This window comes from Mobula birostris, chromosome 12 (genome assembly GCF_030028105.1).
Source record: "Mobula birostris isolate sMobBir1 chromosome 12, sMobBir1.hap1, whole genome shotgun sequence".
NCBI lineage: Eukaryota > Metazoa > Chordata > Chondrichthyes > Myliobatiformes > Myliobatidae > Mobula > Mobula birostris.
In genome coordinates, this window is record NC_092381.1 from 116,827,107 (window position 1) to 116,834,606 (window position 7,500).

A 7,500-nucleotide genomic window follows, 5' to 3' on the forward strand; every position below is an offset into this window, starting at 1 on the left:
GAAGCGCGGGTATTCGGCGGGAGTAACTATGACTTCAGGCGGGGGGCCCATGGGCCAGCAAGGAGTTTCTGGTGAACATCGGCCGGGACATTTTGACGGCGTGGCAAGAACTAGTTGTTATTGAGGGCGAAGGGTTTGTCCTCAGCGGGTTGATTGTCGAATTGTCGGGACTGCCGGGCCGGTTAGCGATTTGCCCGGCCGGCTTGGTTAACCATTTGCCCGAGCCGGGTTGGTTACCGAATTGTCAGGGTTGGGCTTGGTTAACCATTTGCCCGAGCCGGGTTGGTTAATGAATTGCCATGGCCGGGTTGATTAACGCATTGTCAGGGTTGGGCTTGGTTAACGATTTGCCCGAGCAGGGTGGGTGAACGCATTGTCAGGAGCGTGCGCGGTTGGTTCACGAAACTGCCTGTTCCGGGTTTCTAGAGCGTTGTCAGGCCCGGCCGGCCGGGTTAGCAGGTTGCCAGACCCAACTTGACGAAATTCAGTGCGGCGCGGGTAAACGGCGGGAGTAACTATGACTCTCTTAAGGTAAGGAGGGGGGCCCATGGGCCAGCAAGGAGTTTCTGATGAACATCGGCCGGGACATTTTGACGGCGGGGCAAGAACTAGTTGTTATTGAGGGCGAAGGGTTTGTCCTCAGCTGGTTGATTGTCGAATTGTCGGGACTGCCGGGCCGGTTACCGATTTGCCCGGCCGGCTTGGTTAACCATTTGCCCGGGCCGGGTTGGTTAACGAATTGTCAGGTTTGGGCTTGGTTAACCATTTGCCCGGGCCGGGTTGGTTAGCGAATTGTCATGGTTGGGTTGGTTAACGAATTGTCGGCCCATGGGCCAGCAAGGAGTTTCTGATGAACATCGGCCGGGACATTTTGACGGCGGGGCAAGAACTAGTTGTTATTGAGGGCGAAGGGTTTGTCCTCAGCTGGTTGATTGTCGAATAGTCGGGGCTGCCGGGCCGGTTACCGATTTGCCCGGCCGGCTTGGTTAACCATTTGCCCGGGCCGGGTTGGTTAGCGAATTGTCAGGTTTGGGCTTGGTTAACCATTTGCCCGGGCCGGGTTGGTTAGCGAATTGTCATGGTTGGGTTGGTTACCGAATTGTCGGGTTTGGGCTTGGTTAACGATTTGCCCGAGCAGGGTGGGTGAACACATTGTCAGGAGCGTGCGCAGTTGGTTCACGAAACTGCCTGTTCCGGGTTTCTAGAGCATTGTCAGGCCCGGCCGGCCGGGTTAGCGCCTTGCCAGACCCAACTTGACGAAATTCAGTGCAGCGCGGGTAATCGGCGGGAGTAACTATGACTCTCTTAAGGTAAGGAGGGGGGGCCCATGGGCCAGCAAGGAGTTTCTGATGAACATCGGCCGGGACATTTTGACGGCGGGGCAAGACGTAGTTGTTATTGAGGGTGAAGGGTTTCTCCTCAGCTGGTTGATTGTCGAATAGTCGGGGCTGCCGGGCCGGTTACCGATTTGCCCGGCCGGCTTGGTTAACCATTTGCCCGGGCCGGGTTGGTTAACGAATTGTCAGGTTTGGGCTTGGTTAACCATTTGCCCGGGCCGGGTTGGTTAGCGAATTGTCATGGTTGGGTTGGTTACCGAATTGTCGGGTTTGGGCTTGGTTAACGATTTGCCCGAGCAGGGTGGGTGAACACATTGTCAGGAGCGTGCGCAGTTGGTTCACGAAACTGCCTGTTCCGGGTTTCTAGAGCATTGTCAGGCCCGGCCGGCCGGGTTAGCGGCTTGCCAGACCCAACTTGACGAAATTCAGTGCAGCGCGGGTAATCGGCGGGAGTAACTATGACTCTCTTAAGGTAAGGAGGGGGGCCCATGGGCCAGCAAGGAGTTTCTGATGAACATCGGCCGGGACATTTTGACGGCGGGGCAAGAACTAGTTGTTATTGAGGGCGAAGGGTTTGTCCTCAGCTGGTTGATTGTCGAATTGTCGGGACTGCCGGGCCGGTTACCGATTTGCCCGGCCGGCTTGGTTAACCATTTGCCCGGGCCGGGTTGGTTAACGAATTGTCAGGTTTGGGCTTGGTTAACCATTTGCCCGGGCCGGGTTGGTTAGCGAATTGTCATGGTTGGGTTGGTTAACGAATTGTCGGCCCATGGGCCAGCAAGGAGTTTCTGATGAACATCGGCCGGGACATTTTGACGGCGGGGCAAGAACTAGTTGTTATTGAGGGCGAAGGGTTTGTCCTCAGCTGGTTGATTGTCGAATAGTCGGGGCTGCCGGGCCGGTTACCGATTTGCCCGGCCGGCTTGGTTAACCATTTGCCCGGGCCGGGTTGGTTAGCGAATTGTCAGGTTTGGGCTTGGTTAACCATTTGCCCGGGCCGGGTTGGTTAGCGAATTGTCATGGTTGGGTTGGTTACCGAATTGTCGGGTTTGGGCTTGGTTAACGATTTGCCCGAGCAGGGTGGGTGAACACATTGTCAGGAGCGTGCGCAGTTGGTTCACGAAACTGCCTGTTCCGGGTTTCTAGAGCATTGTCAGGCCCGGCCGGCCGGGTTAGCGCCTTGCCAGACCCAACTTGACGAAATTCAGTGCAGCGCGGGTAATCGGCGGGAGTAACTATGACTCTCTTAAGGTAAGGAGGGGGGGCCCATGGGCCAGCAAGGAGTTTCTGATGAACATCGGCCGGGACATTTTGACGGCGGGGCAAGACGTAGTTGTTATTGAGGGTGAAGGGTTTCTCCTCAGCTGGTTGATTGTCGAATTGTCGGGACTGCCGGGCCGGTTAGCGATTTGCCCGGCCGGCTTGGTTAACCATTTGCCCGAGCCGGGTTGGTTACCGAATTGTCTGGGTTGGGCTTGGTTAACCATTTGTCCGAGCCGGGTTGGTTAATGAATTGCCATGGCCGGGTTGGTTAACGCAGTTTCAGGGTTGGGCTTGATTAACGATTTGCCCGAGCAGGGTTGGCTAACGCATTGTCAGGAGCGTGCGCGGTTGGTTCACGAAACTGCCTGTTCCGGGTTTCTAGAGCGTTGTCAGGCCCGGCCGGCCGGGTTAGCGGCTTGCCAGACCCAACTTGACGAAATTCAGTGCAGCGCGGGTAATCGGCGGGAGTAACTATGACTCTCTTAAGGTTAAGGAGGGGGGCCCATGGGCCAGCAAGGAGTTTCTGATGAACATCGGCCGGGACATTTTGACGGCGGGGCAAGAACTAGTTGTTATTGAGGGCGAAGGGTTTGTCCTCAGCTGGTTGATTGTCGAATCGTCGGGACTGCCGGGCCGGTCAACGATTTGCCCGGCCGGCTTGGTTAACCATTTGCCCGAGCCGGGTTGGTTAATGAATTGCCATGGCCGGGTTGGTTAACGCAGTTTCAGGGTTGGGCTTGATTAACGATTTGCCCGAGCAGGGTTGGCTAACGCATTGTCAGGAGCGTGCGCGGTTGGTTCACGAAACTGCCTGTTCCGGGTTTCTAGAGCGTTGTCAGGCCCGGCCGGCCGGGTTAGCGGCTTGCCAGACCCAACTTGACGAAATTCAGTGCGGCGCGGGTAAACAGCGGGAGTAACTATGACTCTCTTAAGGTTAAGGAGGGGGGCCCATGGGCCAGCAAGGAGTTTCTGATGAACATCGGCCGGGACATTTTGACGGCGGGGCAAGAACTAGTTGTTATTGAGGGCGAAGGGTTTGTCCTCAGCTGGTTGATTGTCGAATCGTCGGGACTGCCGGGCCGGTCAACGATTTGCCCGGCCGGCTTGGTTAACCATTTGCCCGAGCCGGGTTGGTTACCGAATTGTCTGGGTTGGGCTTGGTTAACCATTTGTCCGAGCCGGGTTGGTTAATGAATTGCCATGGCCGGGTTGGTTAACGCAGTTTCAGGGTTGGGCTTGATTAACGATTTGCCCGAGCAGGGTTGGCTAACGCATTGTCAGGAGCGTGCGCGGTTGGTTCACGAAACTGCCTGTTCCGGGTTTCTAGAGCGTTGTCAGGCCCGGCCGGCCGGGTTAGCGGCTTGCCAGACCCAACTTGACGAAATTCAGTGCAGCGCGGGTAATCGGCGGGAGTAACTATGACTCTCTTAAGGTTAAGGAGGGGGGCCCATGGGCCAGCAAGGAGTTTCTGATGAACATCGGCCGGGACATTTTGACGGCGGGGCAAGAACTAGTTGTTATTGAGGGCGAAGGGTTTGTCCTCAGCTGGTTGATTGTCGAATCGTCGGGACTGCCGGGCCGGTCAACGATTTGCCCGGCCGGCTTGGTTAACCATTTGCCCGAGCCGGGTTGGTTAATGAATTGCCATGGCCGGGTTGATTAACGCATTGTCAGGGTTGGGCTTGGTTAACGATTTGCCCGAGCAGGGTGGGTGAACGCATTGTCAGGAGCGTGCGCGGTTGGTTCACGAAACTGCCTGTTCCGGGTTTCTAGAGCGTTGTCAGGCCCGGCCGGCCGGGTTAGCGGGTTGCCAGACCCAACTTGACGAAATTCAGTGCGGCGCGGGTAAACGGCGGGAGTAACTATGACTCTCTTAAGGTAAGGAGGGGGGGCCCATGGGCCAGCAAGGAGTTTCTGATGAACATCGGCCGGGACATTTTGACGGCGGGGCAAGAACTAGTTGTTATTGAGGGCGAAGGGTTTGTCCTCAGCTGGTTGATTGTCGAATTGTCGGGACTGCCGGGCCGGTTAACGATTTGCCCGGCCGGCTTGGTTAACCATTTGCCCGAGCCGGGTTGTTTAGCGAATTGCCATGTATGGGTTGGTTAACGAATTGTCGGGTTTGGGCTTGGTTAACGACTTGACCGTGCAGGGTTGGTTAACGAATTGTCGGGGTTGGGCTTGGTTAACGATTTGCCCGAGTAGGGTTGGTTAGCGAATTGTCCGGGTCAGACTGGTTAACGAATTGGCATGTCCGAGTAGGTTAACGAATTGCCAGAGCCAGCTTGGTTAACGAATTGTCCGGCTGGGTTGGTGCACTCATTGCCAGGACAGGGTTGTTTAATGAATTGTCCGTTCCCAGTTGGTTCACGAATTGGCAAGGCCAGGGTGGTTAAGGAATTGTCCGGGCCAGGTTGGTTAACGAATTGCCCGTCCTGGCTGGTTAACGAATTGTCAGGGTCAGGTTGGTTAACGAATTGCCATGGCCGGGTAGGTTAACGAATTGCCAGAGCCAGCTTGGTTAACGAACTGTCCGGCCGGGTTGGTTAACGAATTGTCCGTTCCCAGTTGGTTCACGAATTGGCAAGGACAGGGTGGTTAACGAATTGTCCGGCCGGGTTGGTGCACTCATTGCCAGGACAGGGTTGGTTACCGAATTGTCCGTTCCCAGTTGGTTCACGAATTGGAAAACCAGGGTGGTTAAAGTATTGTCCGGGCCTGGTTGGTTAACGAATTGCCCGTCCTGGTTGGTTAACGAATTGTCCGGGTCAGGTTGGTTAACGAATTGCCAGGGTCTGGTTGGTTACCGAATTGTCCGGCCGGGTTGGTGCACTCATTGCCAGGACAGGGTTGGTTGACGAATTGCCCGTCCTGGTTGGTTAACGAATTGCCAGGGTCTGGTTGGTTACCGAATTGTCCGGCCGGGTTGGTGCACTCATTGCCAGGACAGGGTTGGTTAACGAATTGTCAGGGTCAGGTTGGTTAACGAATTGCCAGAGCCAGCTTGGTTAACGAATTGTCCGGCCGGGTTGGTTAACGAATTGTCCCGGCCAGGTTGGTTAACGAATTGCCAGAGCCAGCTTGGTTAACGAATTGTCCGGCCGGGTTGGTGCACTCATTGCCAGGACAAGGTTGGTTAACGAATTGCCCGGTTCCGAATGGTTAACGAATTGCCCGGTCCCGGTCGGTTCACGAATTGCCCGCCCGCTGATTGTTAACTTTTCGCACCGGCGGGGGATGGCTTGGGTAACGAGCCTCCAAGATCTGTCGGTTAACCATTTGCCCGGTGGCAATTCGTTAACCAAGTCCGCTCCGGAAGTCTGGATGGGGGTCGGATTTGCCGGCCGAGGCCGACCCGGAGTTCCAGAGGCTCGGCCGCCGGGGTCAGATTCGGCCGCCCCTTTGACACATGCAATTTCTGTACGGGGGCATTGGCGGGGTTCCTGCAGATATATAGGGAGGCCGTTTTCACGAGTTGTTGAAGTATTCGGTAGATGGCACCGGCCTCCCCAATTGGTTAACCCGGGCCACGCGGCAGCTTTTCCGCACGATTCCGAAGATTGCCGGTATGGATTTTCGGACAAATACCCAATCGCGGAAGTCTGTCAGCGGGACCTATTCGCAGGCCCATGCCGGCCGAGGGGCGGCATTTTCCGTATGACTACCGGTGCTCCGGCCGCCGAATGGAAACCTTGCCCGAATGAATTTCTGACAAAGTCCCGAGGCGGGAGCCAGTAAGGGGACGTATTCGGCGGGCCGTGCCGGCCGAGCGGCGGCATTTTCGGAGGGACAACCGCAGGTCCCGCCGTCGATCCGAGACCTTGGCTGAAGAGTCGAAAGTAATCTAAGTCCCGACTCGGAAGTCAGAATGAAGGCGACTTCGGGGCCCTCCTGCCGACCGAGGCGGCCGATCGACGGCGGCACTACCGGAGGGCCGCCCGCCGAGCCAGCCGCGTGCCCTCGGCGCCACGCCGGTTAACCAATTGCCGTCGGAAGCCTGTGAAGGTCGGATCTGCCCCGTCGGGCGGGCCCGAGGTGCCCCGCGACCGGCATGAGCTCCGGGCGTCGTGCCGCCGGTTTGACACATGTCATTGTTGCACGGTCTGTCGCGGCTCTGGTTAACGAGTTAGGCCCGGAAGTCACTATGGGGGTCGGATTTGCCCCGCCTGGCGGGGCCAGAGTGCGACCTTCCCGGTAGGACTTCCGGGAGGCATCCCGCCGACTTGACACATGCAATTTCTGTACGGGGGGATTGGCGGGGTTCCCGGAGATTTACGGGAACACGTTTTCCAGACACACTTAGCAGGGTGACTAGTGGTACGGTTGACACAGTGCAGAGTTCTAAGTGAGCCTTACTCAATTGTGACTCAGTAAGCGGGAGGCCGGGCGAGCTCCGACTTACAATGATAAAAGCTTTTTTTCGCTATTTCCGAAAAAAATGACAAAGTCCAAGAACGCAGCGGGGGCTGCGGACAGACAGAGTCTGAGCGCGGACCGCGGGCGGCGGCCGGCAGACCGACGGTGGCAAAAGCTTTATATCGATCCGAAAAGCAAAGAGGCATTGTGTGTACCAAGACGGAGAAGGGACAAGCCTGCCGCTGGTGCCCTCGCGAGTGTCGTCTGCGTTAGACCTCTGTTCCCCGATCGATCCGGCTTGGTCGGTCCTACCTTTGGGAGAGGCCGAGTGGAAGCGACGGTCTCGACACGTGCGCCGAACTTCCGTGCTCGGCTCGTTACCATCTCCGGAGGTGGGCAGGTGGGTCTGCCGCGGGGCGGCCCGATTGCCGACCGAGGGCTTCATGCTTTGGGCGGAATTGACGTTGGGCATTCGCACGTTTGCACCACGATCGATTGACGGAGTCTCCCGCCGGCGGACGGGACTGCTGTGCGCATAGATGAC